Below are 21,697 nucleotides of genomic sequence, written 5' to 3'. Positions count from 1 at the left end.
TTGGGGTTCAAACTAACATAGTTACAATAATCAAAATACTTTTTAAAAAACTGGAGTGGATTGTTGCTAAAGTATAGTTGTGTTGGATAGGAGATTTTTTTGTTTTGTTTTGAATTTGACACAATCCAGAATAATCTGGGAAGAGGAAACCTCACATGAGAAATGCCTCCATCACACTGGCCTGTGGACAGGCCTTCTGGCTTCTTCTCATTTAGTGACTAAGGTGGAAGTAGCCGGCCTCTGTGGGTGGCACCACCTGTCTAGAGGGTCGCCTTGGATTGCATAAGAACCCAGACTGAACAAATGTGGAGAGTTTGACCTTAAGCTGCTTCCTTTCTGGCCCCTGCCTCACTTCCTGCCTCCATGTTCCTGAGTGAGGGCCTGTCCCGACTTCCCTCAGTGATGAACTTGACAGGGAAGTGTAAGATCAAATAAACCCTTCCTTCCCCAGGTTTCTCTCTGCCATGGTGTTCATCAGATCAACAGAGATGATATGATAATCTTTCCTCATGAGGGAAACTTTTTTCATGAACTGATGTGGTCAGCCTATGGCTCTACCCTAACTTCAGTCTCTTGATACCATTGATGTCATGTGAGCATGACAAGAACAGTGTTTAAGAGCGTGGCCCATCTCTGCCATGGTTCTTTATCTTTAGAAAAGTCTTTATCAGTCCTTCACGCTTACGTCTCTGGTACTATCTAAATGAGTAGTGGTAGTTTCTATGTTCTCATCAGACCCAGAGAGACCAATGTTGGGGTCCTCCGGGGCCAGCAATAAAAAGGTCATACTGAAAAAAAAATGTCTGGGAGGCCTAAGCAGCCCTGTGTGGCTTTGGATGTGCCTATTTGTAAAGGCTTTGAAAAGTGTGCATCTCAGAGACTGTTGGCTACACTACGTCACATCCACCTCACAGGGAGCGTCTAGCCGAGCTACCTTGGAAAGTCTCCTAGGGCCAGAAGGTCTTGCCTCAACCCAGTCTGATACACCCTCATTTTCCATCCACTATAAAGAACTATAGCCCTTTTTTTGTTATTCGCTTTAAAGGCTTATTGAAGCTCTGCCCCTTCTCCCCTCAGTCACACCCTAACACCCCCTCCCCAGAAATGTACCTCTTAAAGCAAACTCTCCTTGTTGAAAACAGACATAATCAAAGGTGTTTCTGAAGATGGTCAGATAGCTCATGCGTGAAGGTGGTTATCCCCAAGCTGACAACCTCAGCCATATCCCCAGGACCAACATGGTAGAAGAAAAGAGCTTGTTCCCTGTAATCTGGCATCCACTGATAGACACACATACACACATGCACACGCACACACCCACATGCACGCACACACGCACGCGCACGTGTACACACACACACATATGCACGTGCACACACACACACACCATCCCAAGGACAAAAACAGTCAGGGACACAATCCCACAACAGCACAGACTGAAAAAAGTGTCTCAAGATAAAATGTCCTAAAGGCAAAGATAAACTGTGGGTTTGTGGCGGGGTGGAGGATGGGTGCATTGAAAACCAGCAGTTGATGGCACCTTCTCCTAGAACCTTCAAGAAGGAATAAAATCTCAGCTTTACTTTATGCACACAGAGTAGTAACTTCACTTGGAGCTGTCACAGCTCCCTAGTGGTGCATCTCTCCAGGTTCAGGACTTGAGCTGGCTGTCCTTGCTTTGGATGGAGCAGCTGCCTATGGTTACTTCCCATTTTCCTTCTTGATCTGCAGAGGGAAAGGCTGGGCTGCAGTGATTCCTTTTTCCACCTTTAATGAGTTAAAACTTACAGCCAGGGAAATGTCTAGGGTTCCACCCTTCCTTCCTCCTCCCACCCCTGCCCCTGCCTTTCCAAAGTTCAGAAAAGTGCTGTTGAAAGTGAGTCACCATATTTGTGAAGCATCAACCACTGAGGACTTGCTTACCCTGTCTTGGCAGAGTCTGGTCGTCGACTCTGCCCGCACCCAAGCTTGCCCATTTTTAGGCAGAAACTTTGTCTGTGGGAGAAACAAAGATATTTTTGTCCAGTGACTGTTTGGCCACACTCAAAGCCATCTCCACAAGGAGGTTCTTCAATGCTCATCTTCTTCTTTATGGAGGCTGGGTGTTGCCAGGAGTTAACCTGTCTTATTTTCAAACAATCCTTAAAACAAACAAAAAACATTTTAAATGCCATATTCTGTAAGTCTTTGAGGGTTTTGAAGACCTTATCTAACTATTTTACCACAATTATTTGTAGAATCATCTGTTAAACCTAGCATGTATATTCTTATGCTTGACATGACTATGAACTGATCAGCAATTCACTTGTATTACTTAATTATCCTAAACAGCCTACAATAACACTATCAGACTATTGGAAGTAAACTATGTATTAATTGAACTATATATATACAATACCTCATACTAGAGTAGAAATATAATGTGTGAGAACAATACCAGATTTGAATTCCATTTCAATGTATCAAAATTAAACCTACTTTGTATCAACATATAAAATTCTATATCAATGAATTAAAATTAACCCTATTTGCAAGTAACAAGGCTTCAATTGAGGAGTTGATCAATAATCCACTTTTTGTCCTATCGTTTATACATATCTCTATACTCCCCTTTCTTTCTTTACAACCCTTATCTCTATACCTTTTAATGACAATATATATTTCTATAGCCGAAGAAAGCAACCAAAAACCTACCAAACCCCCCTTAAGGGAAAAGGGCATCTTTTTCTTAAAGTTTCTTCAAGCTGATTTAGGGCAGAGAATATCTGTAGGGGGCCCAAATTTAAAAAATTGTTAAACAAACTGTGGTCCAGTCTCTAAATGTTGAGAAATTCTAGGCTTAAAATTAGTCCTGAGTGGGAGAGTCTGGAATGCTAGATCAATTTGGATCAGGAGTCTTCTTTGAAGCTGTCCTCTGATAAGGAACAGCAACCAAAGCTTTTGGGACTGGAACATGAAGGATGCAGGAAGTCAGTGTCTCAGCAGGCTGGAGGAATGAATCCTGTCAAGTCTGATCCAGTATTAATGTCTGGTTCTTTTATTCTGAAAACATATAATTTCTCACAAGCATTATACAGTTCTAAAACTATATAGGTATTAGGTGTGCAGGATGCACATGTCTCAGAACTGTTCCCATGTAGTGGGATTAGCAAGATAAGTTAGCTGCTTGCTCTGCAGTTTGAATTTAATATATTGGGCCAGAAGGCTGAAGATGATGCTCCAACGTTATATAGGGTTTTGGGTGTCTGTTCAGGCAGTAAACTGTCTCTGTCATTTTTTTTTCATTTTGGAAGCTGCTAACCTGTAGTTCCCTTTTACTCAGGTAGTTAAACTTATTCCTTCTCAAGTCTCTGATGGGGTTGAAGACCAGATAGTTGATTTTAAAATTAAGCTTAGTTGTTTAAGAATTAAAAAGATACTTTTGAATCTAGATAGATACTTTTTAAGTTGATGCATTTGAGCTTTAATGGATGTTGATTTAGGTTCAAAACTTTAGATTTACCAAGATTGAATAGATAATATTTTCTACAAGGTTGCCAAATACATTGATTAAAAAATATGTATGTAAGTCTTACCTATTGGTTTTTATAATTTCTCATAATTGTACCTACTGTATATAAAAATGGCCTTTTTTTATTTAGACAGAAAAAGGGAGATGTTGGGGGATGGCCTGATGTATTTTGATGCTAATTACTGCTTGCTGTCTGACCTACCTTTTGCTTAATAAAAAGCCATCCCACCTGGGCAGGACAGGAGATAGGTGGGGTTAGGAGAGAGAGGAATTCTGGGAAGAAGAAGGACCGCCACCAGGAGAAGGAGAGAGACCTGAAGTGAAGAGAGGAAGGCTGCCATTGGTTAGCTGGAGGACAAGCACATGGCAGGCGCAGTGGATGGAGAATCCAGCCGAGATGAAGAACATTAGCAAGTATTTAGGATTATTATGGATGGGAGCTAACTTAATAGAAGTTATTGGAAGCAGATGGTATAGGATTGAGGCAAGGATCCCATGTCTACCCCACTATGGGAGGTAGTTTAGAGGATTGATATCTGCCTTTCCCCATGTTAACTAAGGCTATTTTAAAATATAACAAGTGTCAGTATCTTAATTGATTGCTAGCCCAGCCTACAGATAATACATGTAATTTAAAAACAATGGATTGAACTAGAAATGATCATAATGAGTGATTTAACCCAGAAGCAGAGTCAAATGGTATATACTTACTTATATCTGGACACTAGCCCAAGGGGTATGTCCCATTAAAGTCTTCACTTACCAGGAAAATGAGACAGAGGGGAGGACATCCTATTGGGACTCTAGGTGAGAGAAGCATAGGAGAATGGGGAAATAGAAGGATCCAGAGGGTCCTAGAAACCTACAAGAAGAACATTATGATGGGCAGATCTGGATCCTGGGGTCCTGCTCAAACTATGGCACCAGCCAAGGACAATACTTGCAGTAAACTTTGAACCCCTACCCAGATCTAGCTGATGGACAGGACATTCTCCATCATTGAGTGGAGAGTGGGGACTGACTTTCACACGTACTCTGATGTCCCATATTTGACCATGTGCCCTGGATGGGGAGGCCTGGTGGCACTCAGAGGAAGGATAGCAGGTTACCAAGAAGAGACTTGATACCCTATGAGCATATACAGGGGGAGGAGGTCCCCTCAGTTATAGACATAGGGGAGGGGAGTAAGGGGAAAGCGGGAGGGAGGGAGGAATGGAAGGATACAGAGGATAACAATTGAGATGTAATATGAATAAATTAATAATATGTACATATATAAATTAAAAACAATACCTTCTTTTTTGTCTTCCTAGACAGGGTTTCTCTGCGTTATCTTGGCTGTGCTGAAACTCACTCTGTAGACCAATCTAGCCTTGAACTCAGAGATCTCCCTGCCTACTCTCCTGAGTGCTGAGATTAAAGATATGCACCATTTAAAAAAAACAGAAAGTGAGTCATCATAGGTACTTCCTGTGGGTGTGAGGGACAGGAGTCACAGTCAATGGATCTGTGCACTTGGAAAAAATAACCTTAATGTGATTTTTTAAAATTTTTTTACATTCTCTGTCTCTGAGAGAGAAGATGAGAGGGGAGTGAAAAGAAAGGAAGGAAGGTGAAGAAAACATAGACCTCTTTAGATTTAGTGATTTCTGTGAAACTTGCAAAAATATTTTTACATTTTAACAAGATCCTTTTCTCTGCCTGTTCTTAGATAGATACACTATAAAGCTGCTTTTTAACAGGTGTGGCAGCATGCCTCAGAGATGGTTCCAGGTGAGTTTTCCTGCTTACTCCTTCCAGTCCTCACCACCCACCACCACCCGCCACCACCCACCACCACCCACCACCACCCACCACCACCCACCACCACCCACCACCACCCACCATCCACCACCCACCACCCACCACCACCCACCACCACACACACTGCAGCAGGGCAGGTCAATTTGGCCAATACAAGCTGAAATGCCTGACCTCCTCCAACCTGGGTGGTGACAATTATATGACACCAACCAGGCTCTCTTCTCTGGAATTGCTCCCCCTCCAAGAAGCTCATCGTGAGCGGCTCAGTGGAGTGGCTGGACCGACGCACAAGTCATCGAGTGTGAATTCTCCAGGTCCACTCAAACCCTCAGAGATAAACCCCAAGGCAGAAACACCACCTACTTCACTCTAACTCCAGACTGCTGGGACCCACGTTAGATGCTCATGTTTACCAAATAGGCTGCTAAAGTTTAAATTAATCTTTGTTGTGGCAAGAAATCCTTGTTACTATGTAAATCAACAGCTGATTTTCTTATCTTTTCTTTCTTAGTAGTTTATTTTTTTATTTTTAAATAATTTATTCAGATTACATTTAGATTGTTATCCCCTCACTTGTATCTTCACATTCCTTTCTCCCTCTTACACCCTACACAGCTGAGTTTCCTGTGGATCTACAGATGTAGAAGCCAGGGTTCCTGCTAGGATGGGTGGCTTGATTCCTCTTTCTTTCTTTCTTTCTTTCTTTCTTTCTTTCTTTCTTTCTTTCTTTCTTTCTTTCTTTCCACTTTATTGTGCTTACCACAAGATCAGAAGCTCAGCTCTTGCTCCTGCTCAGTGGGCCTTGTGACATCTGTGGCATCAGGAAGTTGGCAGCACTGGGGTTTCTGTTATCAGAGAAAGATTCTGCTCTTAGAGATTGTTCCACCACTCTGCAAAGATTATCTGGCCCACTCTGAAGACATAAAGCATGATATTATCATATGTCTGTTCGATGTATTTGATGGAAACGAACTCATTTAATAGCGGAAAGAAATACCCTATTATATGTTGCCTGCCACCTGCCATACTCTCCCATATGCTCAGACTGCAAACTTAAGTACAATATATTGTAAATTATAATAAATTATAAATATATAATATACATATAAATAAATTATAAGTTATAAATGTATAATACACATAATATAAGAAATATAATATAGTTAAATATACCATATGTTTAATTTATATATATTAATTAAAGGTATAATAGACACACTCACATATGTATATACATCTTGAGTCACCAAATAATGATCAAGGATCAAACTACCTAAGACATATATATTTTGTTTCTAATTTTAGAGTGTTGGAACAGGAGAAAAGAACTTGAAAAATCAAGGGAAGATACAGGGATCTTGAACCACAGCCAGATATTTTAACATTCATCTTTCAACAATTGTTAGATGAAATAGAAAATTGGTGTGGATAGGATACAGAAAATTTAAAAACACTGTCCCCCAAGGCCACACAACTGACATCAACAGTTACAGACACAGAATTCTCCATCTAATAATTGCCAAGGATGTCATTTGACAATAGGCAAATTAAGGTACAAAATCAATAACATAAAGGTTTATACAAATTAAAACATTCAGAAACTAAATAATAGGACATTTAACAATACCCAGCTGGGAGAAGTCAGGAAGAAATTAAGAAACATTTGAATTAAATTAAAACACATTCTCTACATGCATCAACACTGACACGACGCAATGAAGAGGGGGACGCCCAGCACTGCCTGCCTGGGGTCGAGAGAGGGATGGATGCCAGGGAGGACCCTGGCTGCCACCTAAGGGACTACAGAGTGTAAATGAGGAAATACCATCCTCACAGGAAAAAGGGAAGAGGACACAGAACAACAATGAAGGAAATCCAATGACACCCAAACTGGCTCCTTGAGATCACTAAACGTGATCGGTCCCCATCCAGTCCTGGTGATTGAACAGAAAAAAGAAGAAGACTCAAATGAGCGATGGCAGAGGGGGGACAGTGACACTATTAAGGTCCTACAAGAGTTCAAAAGAAACTATCAAAGATCACAAACAGCAAAGATGACAGTGACATATGCAACCTGGCAGGGGGTGAATTTCAAAATATCTACGAGGATGAAAGAGCCAGATGAGGCAGAGAACACGCTAGCGCAGCTCCTAGTATAGAAAGCTCTGGGAAATCCCGACTGATGCACAATGGCGAGTGTAGGGGTGAAACGCAGGAGGGAAGAGTCTCACAAAGGTATGTGGAAACACTCAGCTTGATGTGTGTTCCGTCTCATCATTGTGACAATAGCTTCCTTAAGACATGTTCACTTTTTCACGTCAGTTGTGTCTCAGTAAAGCTACAGGATTTGCAAATATTTTAAAAGATACCTTCTGCTGTGATCTTAATGTATACAACACACCTGTGTACAGCACATGTGCATATGCGTGTACAGAGACTCGGTACAGCATGTTTAAAAGCCAAGAGTCACAAACTCTTGGAAATGCCCAGCTACAAGGGGAAGATGGTGGCCTTCACTCCTCTCCTCTGGATTTACTATTTCCTAAAATGGAATGTTCGGTTTATACCTATATATCCCATCAAATGTGCTTGTGCCATCAATCTGTCAGCACTTGCTGTGACACACACACACACACACACACACACACACACACACACACACACACGTCTATTTCAGTTCTGTGGACTGCAAATGATGGTCACCTCCAGTGTGGTCCAGATGGTCCAGTCCCCAGTGTGAGAACACAGACCATTATCACTGTGTCAAGGCAGAATCTAGAACACAGAAGAAGCAAGCCCACAGCTGACACTTCAAGCACATTGTGTCTGGGGAGACGCTCAGTGGCAGGGTGCTTGCTGCGTGGGTGAGACTCTGCTGTGGGTTCCCAGCATCCAAAACAAACAACAGTCATGGATAAGTCCCTACAAAACCAGCACAGCCTTGAGAAGTGACTCAAGACCAAATGTCCCAGAGCCAGAGAGGAGAGAGAGACAGAGACAGAGAGAGGGAGAGGGGGAGGGGGAGGGAGAAGAGGTTTTTACGACAGGCTCAGTGAGGGTTATGGTCCTCATGATTCCCCAGGAGTTCTGGGTGAACAGACAGCTCCTGTTCTGGATAAACACCAGGAACTCCGGGCTGGAACTTCTGGTTAATCTGGTTCTTCTTCTTGAGCGATGGGGTCACAGCCCCTTATTTCTGGACAATCTTTTTCCTCGGTGACATCACTTTAACTTAATGAATCTGAGTTTTAAATAGACATGAATGAGAACTATGGCATGTGTGACTCAGAACATGCTCCAAATGTCTGTTGTTTCTGGACTAGAAAAGCTTTCCCTGGAAACCTTCTAACCCTTAGTGAGCATTCCACAGATGTCATCTCCAGTGTTTGGTGGAACTTTAATCCTCATTGTCCATTGCCAGCATCTGCATCCCAGATTGTCCAAACCTCCATGTGCAAAGTGCAAATATGAACATCCATGCTAATTAGTTAAGCAGCCCATTTGCTCCCCACATGCTCTTTAAACTGTTAATTTTAAAAAATGCATGTGGAAAAGAAAAATAAATGAATAAAAATTAAAAATGCATGTGTGTATTTGCATATATGTGCATATGTGGGCATGTGTGTATGTGCATATGTGAGTATGTGTATATACGCATATATGTGCATATGTGGGCATGTGTGTATGTGCATGTGTGAATGTGGGCATGAGTGTATGTACATGTGCATATGTGGGCATATTTGTATGGGCATGTGCATATGTGGGCATGAGTGTATGTGCATATGTGGGCATATGTGTATGTGCATGTATGTATGTGGGCATGAGTGTGTGTGCATGTCTATGGAGGCCCTAGGTGAACTTCAGATGTTAATCCCTGGGCCACTGCCCTCCTTGTTTTTGAGACAATGCTCTGTGGCCTAGAACTGGCAAAGTAGGCTAGGCAGGCTGCCCAGTGCGCACAGAAATCTGCCTCTCCTGCTCTCCAGTGCTGGATGGCACATGTGCAGCACCACATGCACATCTCTAGGTTGCTACCTCAGGGCCTCATGCCTGCTTTATCGCTAGGCTGTCTTCCATGATGACATTTTACTCCTTTTCCTAAAGAACCATGAACAAGTCACCTCTTGCTTTCCATGTCATGAGCCTGAAGTGTAAGGAGTGACATGGAGTAGCCGTATTTCCTGTCGTCATGGCAACAGGCACCTAGGCAACACAGTGTGATAAAAGGTACAAACATTGAAGAATGGGTTGGTTGTGGTTGGCATGCATATGGGTATCTTAAAGGAAAGCTCCCTTGTTGGGACCAGTGCACATGTGTACCTCTGCCCAGGCATATTTCAGCAAACCCTCTGTCCTGGTTGGGAAACTACACATGAATCAGATTTTGAGCTGAATACATTCTCCTCCAGCACAAGGTACCACACTGACCTTGCTGGGCCAGCTCAACCACAGTGAAGGCCACACTCCAAAGAATGAGCATCAGTGAGCTGGCAGGAACCTCATGGTCCAGCTGCATCCTTCATTCAGTAAGCGCTCGCCCACCCAGGCACTGGTACCTGAGAAAACAGCATTACATGGAGATCTTGTTTAAGCCAACAGCTTTGGACCATGACTAATGCACAAGGCATCATGTGTACACAGTGGCTTGAGGCTGCTGGTCAAGACTGTCAAGGTGACATACAGTTTGCCCAGGGAATGGCTTGATGCTTCCTCCTCACTATGTGTGCTAGAGGAAAGGAAAAAGGAAATGACTGAGGCTCAGGAGATGAAAATATTGATTTATAGGCATCTCACTTTCTCATCTCCAAAATGTCTCATTTTCCTTTCCGACTAGTGCGACGGTTTGTTATCATCTAATTTTGTTTTGCTTTGCTTTGTTGCTGATGAGTTTCACTTGTACTTCAGTCCTCAAACTCAAAATCTGCCTTCCTCAGCTTCCTGAGTGCATGTGCCTTAGGAACCACACAGGGTACCTTTGTGAGCACTGGGTTTCTTTGGAGCCTTCGCAGGTAAACTCTATAGGCTCTGATTCTTTGACTTCTAACTCCCTAAGACACGCTGCATGGCGGGTAGGGCTTCTGCATCTTCATTTCACTTGTTCTGTGTGCTAGCATCTTGACCTAAGATCATGTGGTGTTCAGGAGATCTGTGGATACCCAAAATATAGTGGTCAGTCAGAGCCAAGACATTATATAGAACTCTAAAGGAATTATTAATGTCTAACAATGTGCTAAAATAATCAAAATAGGAAATTACTATGTGTGCTTTGTAAAGTTTTTTAGTAGAAATTTTATTGTTTTCTTTTTTAACTGATTTTGGTTTTATTTATGTGTGTGAACCTGCATGAGTTTATATGCACATGTGAAGGGGCCATCAGAGGCCAGAGAGGCATAGGATCCCTCTTGGAAGTGGAGTTACAGATGGCTATGAACCATATGGAATTTGAACTTGGGTCCTTTGCTGGAAAAGCAACATGTGAGCCATATCACAATCCCAGAAGTACTTTGTTTTATGACAAAGAAATTAAGAAACATCCACCCCTAACCCCTTCAAATCTTCCTTTTTAAAAAGGTGTTATTAGATTCATAATTTTAAGTGAAATTCTCACTGTTTATATATATATTTTTTAAGCCTTTTACATTGAAATTCTTAAGAAAGGGTAGCTTTAATTCATTATTTGGAAAAGTATTAGACAAATTAGTTAAGAATGAAAATCAGACATATTACACTGATGAGTAGAGTTTAAGATAGAGATATTTTGGCCTGGTAAATTTGCCAATGGATAGCCATGTGTTATAAATTTTTGAATTTGCTGATATATTGTGTATGTGTGCCAGAGTATGTATGTACACCACCTGTGTGCAGCAACCCTCAGAGCTCAGAGGAGGATGTCTAATCCCTTGGAACTGTAGTGACCGACAGTTGTGAGCCAATATGTGAATGCCAGGGATCGAACCTGGATCTTCTGGAAGAGCACCCAGTGCCCTTAACCTCTGAAGCATCTCTGCAGCCCTGAAAGGCTCTGAAAGCGAATCTGACTGAGGCATTTCTATCAGAGATGAGCACGGGGTTTGTTGTAGGCTCCCCACTGCCCACCACTGTGAAGACATTGTTGAACCTAACTCACCAAAGCACTTCTGATCCTTCAAATCAATCATCTAGTCCTGTGGAGATCTGCCTGTTGACCTAGGGAGCTAACCTGCACTGTATCTCAGGGAAGAAGTTCCTCCTATCCAGCAACAGGGCTTTGCTTTGATACTGCAGGCTCCAAGGGAAAAGCTCAAAGCTGCTACTGACAGGGAGTGCCTCTCCCTATGACATCGCACTGTGTTTCCCACTCAGCACAGGACAGAGCTACTTCCTCTCAGAGCCCGTGATGGGTGAGCATCCCTCAGCTCACACACTGTGCTTAGACATTGGGGTGTGAGTGGGGATTGCAGGGCCTCATTGCACACTGTGGAGCGTTTCCATCCACAGCTCCTTCAGGTCAGGGCCTCTCTCACCTCAGGTCCCACTGCGTCCTTTCCTCTCCCCGCCCATATCTGCTATCTCCCCCTTTCTCCACTCTCACCCCTCCAGCTGCAGCACATGCCCCCCTTCTTCTAACCCTTATCTCATATCTTCGACTTTAATGAAAACAGCTGCCATTGCTCTCAGTCATACTTTTCCCCAATAAAAACAAAATAATCTTTCTCAACGTGAATTTAGACATATACTACAAGTCTACCTGGGTACATGAAAATGCTCGAGATTATATTCTCCATGGAAGAGAAAGTGTCTGATGGATTAGAGATAGTGGTCCTTAGAGCAGGATGATAAAAGGATGGATCTGAAGAAGCTTTACAAAGTAAGGAAGAAAGTCCTAGGAAACCAGGAAGGACCAAAAACACTTAGTGCTACAAGGAGATGACTGGGGCTCGGGTCCCTGGCTCCACCACTTAGCAGAGTAAAGTAATCTTTCCAAACCTGGACCTGCAATATAAATATGACAGAGGCACTGACAGGGTTGTGTAGAAAGATGTAGTGACATTCCAGTACAAAGAACACTTTATAAAATTGGAATTGTGTGGTCATAGGTCTGGCTACTACCTCACTGACGAGAACACGTTTGAAAAGAAGTCTAAATCATCGACTCACGCTGGTGTTTTGACAAGTGAGTGTAGGTGGTGAGCTTGAATCAAAGCCAACTTCCTGTTGGGCAACAGTTCTTCATCCCTCACAGAGAACAAGCTGTGCTTCCCTCTGCTGTGTGATTCGACTCTAAAAGGCCCGGGAACCTCACCATCCCGCAGACGTTGAGGTACATCCCTGTCCAAATGGATCTAGGCATGTAGTATTCTCAGAATCCACTCACATCCACACTCTAGCATGGATAGCTCTGCCTGTACATCCATTTTCTAGATAAGAGAGGTATTGGACCCGCTCAAACTAAGGCACCAGCCAAGGACAATACAGGCGGTAAACCTTAAACCCCTACCCAGATCTACCCAATGGACAGAACACTCTCCACAGTAGAGTGGAGAGTGGGATATTACTTTCTCACATACTCTGATGCCTCACCTTTGACCATGTCCCTTGGAGGGGGAGACCTGGTGGCACTCAAAGGAAGGACAGCAGGTTACCAAGAAGAGACTTGATACCCTATGAGCATATACAGGGGGAGGTAATCCCCCTCAGGAACAGTCATAGGGGAGGGGAATAAGGGGAAAATGGGAGGGAGGGAAGAATGGGAGGATACAAGGGATGGGATAACCATTGAGATGTAACAAGAATAAATTAATAAAGGAGAAAAAAAAGAGAGGTATTGGTGGGATGGACTCTCAGAGCAGGATTTCTCAACAGAGCCTTCCCAGGCCAAGTGAGATCTGTCAGCACATGTATGAAAATGCTTCCTGAAAATCTTATGTTCCCCAACTCTGCCTCAAGCCTGTCCAGTACTAGCATTTCCAGGAAAAGATCTCATAGGTTGCAAAAGCCAATAACCACAGGAGGCTTCAGACTTCCCAGCCCCTAATCACTGAGCCAAAACAACTTTCTCTCTGTGCAGCCCCAGGGCCTCAGCCCATGCAGCCCACTGGGAATCACAGCTGTTTCCTCCTTGGCCTGGGGCACATACTTGGGGCTCAGGACCTGGGGAGCTGTGCACACCACAGATCTCGGTCTCTAGTATCAGTGAGGGCAGGGACAGCATTTCCTACATGTCAGGAGCACTGTCTCTGTGCATGGGAAAACCAGAAGTGTCTGAGGGTTCTTCCTTGATGAAGTCAGGTCTCCCTAGGGTCCCCACAGGCCCTCCAGAGTTTATGTGCACACAGATCAAGGGTGGGGGCAGTTAAAGGAACTAGTTTTAGAATCTCACCAAATGTATGTCCCAAGATGGACCCTGCGATCCTGTGCAGGAAGGTGCGTGCTGACCCACCCTTGCTACTAACCTCAGGAACACAGTAAATCCACATTCCAAACACCAGACGTAGAATTCGGATTACTAGCCATTCAGACCCAGTAAACTATGACTCCTAAATCGAATCTCAGTCTAGTAGAACAGCTCTGATGTCATGGTCCTCTGAAAGCTTCCTGACAGGGCTGCCCCAAGAGCTTGAGCGGGCTGAAAGCTTGCTGACACAGCTGCATGGAGCCAGAGAGAGCTCTGCCTTGTCCCGCATTACCTGCACCCTGTGAGTGTCCATGCTCAGTTTTCCAACTGTTTACACTAATGGGTCCAATCCCATATCAGTTACTCTCCTCTGGATGGTGAGGGGTTAATTTTCATCATGATATTCTCAAGGTTACTTAAGTCATTGCCACTGTGTACAATGGGAACAATTGCAAGCCCTGTAAATGTGATCTGACCTGCTTCCCTTCCGACTTCTCCTCTTCCCAAAGCATCATCTACCAGAACCATCACCATGTTTCCATCCTGCTTTTGCCAATAAGAGTCCAAGGTTCACATCATGCCCAGTCACTTAGTAATTAGAGCACACTGGTTTAGTTATACTGTCTCCGTAAGACTCGGTTCTCCCATTTGAAAAAAAAAATAAGGAACTATAGCCATACTTGCCTCGTTGGGGTTTGAAGGACAAAGCAAAGAGCAGAAGTGTCCACCACAATGAAAATCACAAACTGGAAGCTCATCCAGCCTGTAGAAGTATTGAAGTCTGTGCTGTGTCTCCAGGAACACAGCAGTTTCCTCAGGAGGGGATTACTTAGAGTTGCTTCATCTTTCTGTCTTGCCCTTTCCTTGAGCTACTGAATATGGCCCACTAGTTAAGAAGTCCTTTTAAGGTCCTCTTGAGTTGGCTGCTAAGGCTTCTTAACTCTTTTGACAAATACACTCGCAGTGTGTATAACATGAACCTTACCAGAAACAACAAAAATAATAGCCATGGCCTCTTTCCTAGAGGTGCTGACTGCCTACTATGGGAAACAGATGCCAATCAAATAAGAAATAAACAAAAAAAACCTGCTTTTGTTAAACAACAGTCACCCAGTGATCCCTCTGTTAAAGGTTTGATCGACATTTGGCTGCCAGTATTATGAGGAGATAGTGGAACCTTTTAAAAGGTGTGTGTGTGTGTGTGTGTGTCTGAGAGAGAGAGAGAGAGAGAGAGAGAGAGAGAGAGAGAGAGAGAGAGAGAGAGAGAGAGAGAGAGAGGACAGACAGGCAGGCAGGCAGACAGACAGACATGTCAGACATGTTGTCATGGAAGACATGTCCCCTACGGAACTGTGGGACCCTGACATACAACCGATTTCTTACTTTGTTTCCCAGGAAAATGGCCAGATGTCTGACTCTATACTGATTCACGAGCTGTAAGCAGTGGTCAGTGACTTAGAAGAAAGCTTGGAAAACAGATGAGAAAGACATCTGGAGGACTGTACACGGGAGATCTCTCCAAAAGGCCAAAGGATATAAAGTTACCTGAGTTTCACATAAATACGGTCAACCTCTTTCCATGGCCATCTCTGTCCTTTACCAATAGGGCTGTCAGGAAAGTAGCCATGGTGTCAGGGTTGGAGGTTATGCCTAGAACTGACAACACGGACTTCCACCCACCAAGGCTGACCAGGATACGACTGTTGCTGAGGCCAGGCATGCCAACAGCAGAGACCAATATTGAGCGGCCAACATGGCACCATTTCCCAGGGTGGCTAGCCAGGAACCTGGTATCACAGTAAGTAACTTGGCCCTGTTCATCAAGGAAATGCAATTTTTGCCTTCACTGATACACTTATTCTTGGTGTGGCTTTGTCTCTCCTCTGTGTAATCCTTCAACCAAAATAACCATCCATGGACTTAACAGGTTGACTTATTTCCCATCTCAGTATTCCATATAGCATTGCTCCTGAAAACAACAACAAAAACCCAAAACAAAAAAACCTTGTTTGATAAACAAAGAAATTCACAGAATCAACACCATCTTTCCCATTTTCCTGGAGCGGATTGTCTTAAGAAATGCTGAAATGGTATTTTAACTATGTAGTTAGAGCAGTGAGAAGTGAAAGTAGCCTGCAAGGCTGGGACAGCTTCTGCAAAAGGCTCTGTCTACTTTGCATCAGAATCCTGCATATGGTACAGTTTCTCCTACAGCCAGGAATGAAAATGAGAAAGACACAACCCGTCACCATCCATAGTGACCCATGGGCAACATTTTCCCATCCTGTTCCCATTAGTATGTGCTTTGCTGCCTGTATGATTTTATTCCACATGGTGAACTTTTGCAGGTGTACCCCAAATATTCTATTGAACTAGAAGTGAGGACTTCAGACATCCTCTGACAACTTCAGGCTCATGGTGCCCAAGAGACAACCAACTGAGAAAGGAGTGGTTGCTTTTAGGAGTGACTGGTCCAGACCACCAGGGGGGATCTGGGCCACTGCTTCACAGAAGTGCCTGGAGTGTAACAAATTTTTCAGGATTTTGCCATGTCCTGTGATTCAGATCAATTGGGAACTACAACAACCCAATCCAGGTAAGATAATAAATGGCTTAAACCCCTCAGGAATGAACTGTGGGTCACTAGTCCAGGTACACTGCCAAGAGCCCCTGAGGAGCTGGCTGAGGATGGAAGAAATATAGACTAGGTAGTAGAGGAAGATAGCCATAAATACCAGCTAAGCCACGTGACCAATTAGTGAAAGGATTGTGATCACCATTTTTTTATTTATGAATTTATAAACATGCATTAAACAGATATGTGTTTTCTTTTCTCTACTTCTTTATCATGTAATGTGACATCAATTGACATAGTATCAGTAATTAACTGTTATAAATCTATATTTATCATATCTAAGCTAAAGATTGCTGAAGGACTAAGGTTTCCATGAGAGTCCACAGGGCTGAAGAGATGGCTCAGTGGTCAAGGTGCTTACTGCCTGTGCAGAGGACAAAGTTCAGTTTCCAGCACCCACACAGTCAATCAGTGCTGTCTGTGGATGCAGTTTTTGGGCATCTGTTGCCTCTTCTGCCTTCCTTGTGCTCCTTCCTGTACATTTGTGGTATACGTGTATGCACTCAGGTGGATGCATATGTACATAAAGTAAATAAATAGGTAAATACATTTTTACAGTATTTTTTATCTGGTCTTGACATGGGGTAGACTTGGCTATGACTTTAATTGTATCTGGTGTCTGGTATGGTATTTCTTGAATGGTGAAGAGCCTCCCTCACATGGACAGCGTCTTCTAGCAGATACTTAGAGGGCTGAGATGAGAGCCCCCTCTGCTCCTTACTGTTCAACCCATCCACCTGTTTCTGTTTCCATCTTTCCTGCCATATAAAGCCAGCTTCTTCCAATGGAGACCACAGACCACTGGGTCTCTAGACATCCTCTAGGTCGTGTTTGTAGGCTGAGAGGCTATTTCGTACCTCACCTCCCCAGCCAGCCAGCCATGGTGAGACTACTCAGCCTGTATCGTGTAAGCCAACCTAACCCATCCCATTTGTAATAACATTCCTTCTCTTGGTTATATCTCTCTAGGAAACATCCAACCACCATGACTTAAGTGTCTTCTCCATCTTGCTCCCTAACACTATGTGCTCCCCAACATCATTTGCTGCCTCCTACAGGCCAAAAACAAAAGCACCAAATAGTTACACCTCAAAATAATACTCTTTCCCCCTTAGAAAATGACTATTCAGATATGTGTTACAGAAAAACACTAAGTAATACAAACGCCCAACATGTAAAAATGTATTCCTGATTCTTAATTGAATCCACTTTATATGCTGTCACTCAGTTGGCAGTACAAACATTGTATCCAAAGTCCCTATGTCTTGCTACTGCCTTCAGAGAAAAACTTACAATTCCTGGAAGAGTGACAGCACCATGCTGGACATGGACAGGGGCCCAAGAGGAAAGACAAGGAAATCTGACCTTGTAGTGAAGGTCGTTCTCTATGAGGAGCCCTGACGTGTCTGTGATGATCTGTGGACGGATTGTCAGGAACAGTGAGCGTGGGACCATGAGAACAGTGGCACACAAAGGATCCCTGTGGCAGAAAGAGCAGAGTTCAGGGAACTGAAAGAAATCCAGAGTTTCTGAAGAACTGAGCAAACGGTGGGTGCTGCAAGACCAGGGTGGACACACATTGCAGGCCTCAGGGACACAGTAAGAATTCTGAATCTTCCAGGTGGTGGTGGATCACAACTTTAATCCCAGCACTTGGCTGTCAGAAGCAGACAGATCTCTGTGAGTTCAAGGCCAGCCTGGGTTCCTTAACTGAGAGCAGAGACAGATGCAGAAGTTTGAAGTTGAGAGCTTATGCTAGCAAGTTAAAAACGTGTAAAGGTAAGACATATTCATGTGACAACTATAGTTGTTGCCCTACAAACTGCCTCCAAATCACAAGATTAGAGGGGCCATTTGTGCTGAGCTTAAAGATGAAATCTTTCTCTCCTCTAGACAGACATTCAGGGCTGGAATATAGAAAAAGAAAGAATGACGTAGGACCCTGCATAAGGCATGTTGCTTTACCTGAGAAGAATCAAAACAGGGAGTGAATGGCTGATTCTCTCACAGATAGTAATAGAGACACTCACTGTGTGGCCCTGGGCCAAGGTGACTGAAAGGCTAAAGCCACCGGGTTGTCAGAAGTTGCCCTATCTATGTCTGGGTTGTTATAGATCCCACCCTCAGTTGTCCATCGCACACAGGAAGGCTGCCTTACCTTAGTGACCTTGCTCACAGGACACGTGGACTACTGCTCGTTGGACAGCACACTTGCTAACTAGCACCTGAGATTGACGAGAGATGGGCTTCCTACCTCACTGTTCAGTGGGAAATGCACCAACAGCCATGAGGGCATTGTCTGAAACAATAAATCACTGCCATGAAATAAATCAATACCATGAAATAAAATCACTGCCATGAAGATGGTGCTAAGCGAGAGACTCTTGAACTAAGATGGTGGTAGCAGAGAGTGGGGACCTGACACAGTAAATAAAAGCAGCCAGACTTTATGAGAAAGTTGATGGCAGAGAAAAGATGGAATGGTAAGATTGATGCCTGTTTTTAGGTTTTAAACAACAGAAAGGATGGGCATGCTGTGAGCTAGGGAACGGAGAGGAGGGTCTGCTGCACCCACTGCAGTCACATGGAGGCTAATCTGAATGTGGCTTCAGAACTGTTGGATTGAAACATTTAAGACACCAGAGCGAAAAATTCAGGTGGGCATCTGAAATAGGACCTCAAAAATTAGCATTATAGATGTCAGTGTGGAAATGTTACTGTTTAAAACAATGTTGGAAAACAAACTAAAGTGAGAGAAAAAATTAAGCATAATACTTGGCCCTACCCTTTCTGCCATGGGGAAGCCAGCAAAAAGGAGAGGTAACTAGGAGGAGGCAGGAAGAGCAGTGAAGGGTCCTGGTGAGCAGGGGAGAGCAGTGAAGGGTCCTAGGTGAGCAGGGGAGAGCAGTGAAGGGTCCTAGGTGAGCAGGGGAGAGCAGTGAAGGGTCCTAGGTGAGCAGGGGAGAGCAGTGAAGGGTCCTGGTGAGCAGGGGAGAGCAGTGAAGGGTCCTAGGTGAGCAGGGGAGAGCAGTGAAGGGTTCTAGGTGAGCAGGGGAGAGCAGTGAAGGGTCCTAGGTGAGCAGGGGAGAGCAGTGAAGGGTCCTAGGTGAGCAGGGGAGAGCAGTGAAGGGTCCTAGGTGAGCAGGGGAGAGCAGTGAAGGGTTCTAGGTGAGCAGGGGAGAGCAGTGAAGGGTCCTAGGTGAGCAGGGGAGAGCAGTGAAGGGTCCTAGGTGAGCAGGGGAGAGCAGTGAAGGGTCCTAGGTGAGCAGGGGAGAGCAGTGAAGGGTCCTAGGTGAGCAGGGGAGAGCAGTGAAGGGTCCTAGGTGAGCAGGGGAGAGCAGTGAAGGGTCCTAGGTGAGCAGGGGAGAGCAGTGAAGGGTCCTAGGTGAGCAGGGGAGAGCAGTGAAGGGTCCTAGGTGAGCAGGGGAGAGCAGTGAAGGGTCCTAGGTGAGCAGGGGAGAGCAGTGAAGGGTCCTAGGTGAGCAGGGGAGAGCAGTGAAGGGTTCTAGGTGAGCAGGGGAGAGCAGTGAAGGGTCCTAGGTGAGCAGGGGAGAGCAGTGAAGGGTCCTAGGTGAGCAGGGGAGAGCAGTGAAGGGTTCTAGGTGAGCAGGGGAGAGCAGTGAAGGGTCCTAGGTGAGCAGGGGAGAGCAGTGAAGGGTTCTAGGTGAGCAGGGGAGAGCAGTGAAGGGTCCTAGGTGAGCAGGGGAGAGCAGTGAAGGGTTCTAGGTGAGCAGGGGAGAGCAGTGAAGGGTCCTGGTGAGCAGGGGAGAGCAGTGAAGGGTCCTGGTGAGCAGGGGAGAGCAGTGAAGGGTCCTAGGTGAGCAGGGGAGAGTAGTGAAGGGTCCTGGTGAGCAGGGAAGAGCAGTGAAGGGTCCTAGGTGAGCAGGGGAGAGTAGTGAAGGGTCCTGGTGAGCAGGGAAGAGCAGTGAAGGGTCCTAGGTGAGCAGGGGAGAGCAGTGAAGGGTCCTAGGTGAGCAGGGGAGAGCAGTGAAGGGTCCTAGGTGAGCAGGGGAGAGCAGTGAAGGGTCCTAGGTGAGCAGGGGAGAGCAGTGAAGGGTTCTAGGTGAGCAGGGGAGAGCAGTGAAGGGTCATAGGTGAGCAGGGGTAGCTTTAGTGCTTAGTTTTCACATTGGCCAAGGGAGAACACTTAAAGAAAGGAGAACGCTGTGCTCAGCCAGAGAAGCCCGAGGATGGAGCATCCTAAGGTGGTTGTGGCATTGCTCCTCTACTGGGTACATCATAGAAAGAGAGAGATGGAGGAAGCTTGTGCGGGGGAAGTAGAAAGATACTCAAAGCCTTCATCCCGTGATGACCTGCGGCCTCAACTGGGCCAAATGCAATGAGTGATGCATTTGTGGTCTTATTTTCTTCACTCAGCCTGTCTCACACTTTCTATGTCTTTGCCACCTGGAATTCCCTGGCAAATTCCCTCTGTTTCCTTTTCTGCCTTCCTCTGTTTCCCACTGACCTTGAGCAAACCTTATGTCTGCATGAGCTCAGTGTCCCTTCTGTAGCCAGGTTTCTGAGTGCACATGCTCACTGGCTGTCCCCAAGCGTGGCCACACCTACCTGCCTAGTGGATGCTTCATTCTTCTTCCCAGGCACTTCTTCCTCTTCCCAAGCCTCCATTTCTGTCTCTTTTTAAGATCACACACAGTTGCTTGCTGGAATTAGCAAGCTCACTCATCATTTTAAGATCACACACAATTGGTTGCTGGAATTAGCAAGTTCACTCATCAGTGCTAACTTAAATCATTCCTACACACCATTGTTTTCTGTTTCTAGTTCCCTATAGCTCAGAATCTGATGTCATTTCCTACTTCCTGTTACCTCCCTGCTTTCTGGCTCACCCACCCTTTTTCCTTTCCTTTGTATCTTACACAGGAAAATGTCCTGCATAACCCTACAATTCTATGGCCTTAGTTGCCACATCTAACATCACATGTAAATATACAATGCGAAGAGTCACAAACCAGGCTCCTCCATTGCACTCTCTTGGAATCGTCTTCTTTACTTGGCACTATACTGCACTGTGCTAGGCTGCCTAAAATAGAAAGAGGAAGACTAAAGAAAGTAAAGAATGACTAACACAGCCTGACTTGTTGCCTACCCTGATCACTTGGTAATTCTTTGTACTGAGTTCCTGGGATCATAATGCTGAGAAAGCTTCAGAAATACCTTCCAAATGTGGCATTAGAGCACCATGGTTGGCCACTGCTGTTTGTTATATGTTAGGAAGAATAACTAGAAACCCAAATAGTAGATCAAGTTCATTCCTTGGTAACAGAATTGGATTATAACAGGTCTGTGGTTTAATCCCAAACAGAGATCCATGCAATCTATGCCAATATTGAGAATTTTATGAAGTACCACT

At 44.5% G+C, this 21,697-nt stretch overlaps 1 long non-coding RNA gene across 3 annotated transcripts; it reads right to left on the bottom strand.

Moving 5' to 3' along the window:
- Positions 1 to 499: 499 nt before the first annotated feature.
- Positions 500 to 21,001, bottom strand: LOC311581175. Of its 3 annotated transcripts, XR_014773680.1 has the most exons (6): positions 20,893 to 21,001; positions 17,689 to 17,803; positions 6,075 to 6,159; positions 4,275 to 4,314; positions 1,924 to 2,141; positions 500 to 1,725 (listed from the first exon to the last, which is right to left on the bottom strand). It is a non-coding gene; the product is annotated as an uncharacterized lncRNA (long non-coding RNA). The 3 variants fall into 3 exon arrangements; XR_014773681.1 differs by lacking the exon at positions 4,275 to 4,314; XR_014773682.1 differs by lacking the exons at positions 4,275 to 4,314; positions 6,075 to 6,159; positions 17,689 to 17,803; positions 20,893 to 21,001 and adding an exon at positions 2,695 to 3,512.
- Positions 21,002 to 21,697: the final 696 nt, after the last annotated feature.

Source organism: Acomys minous, assembly GCF_964271855.1.
Source record: "Acomys minous genome assembly, chromosome: 13".
NCBI classification, from domain to species: Eukaryota; Metazoa; Chordata; class Mammalia; order Rodentia; family Muridae; genus Acomys; species Acomys minous.
This window is presented reverse-complemented; position numbering and strand designations above follow the sequence as displayed.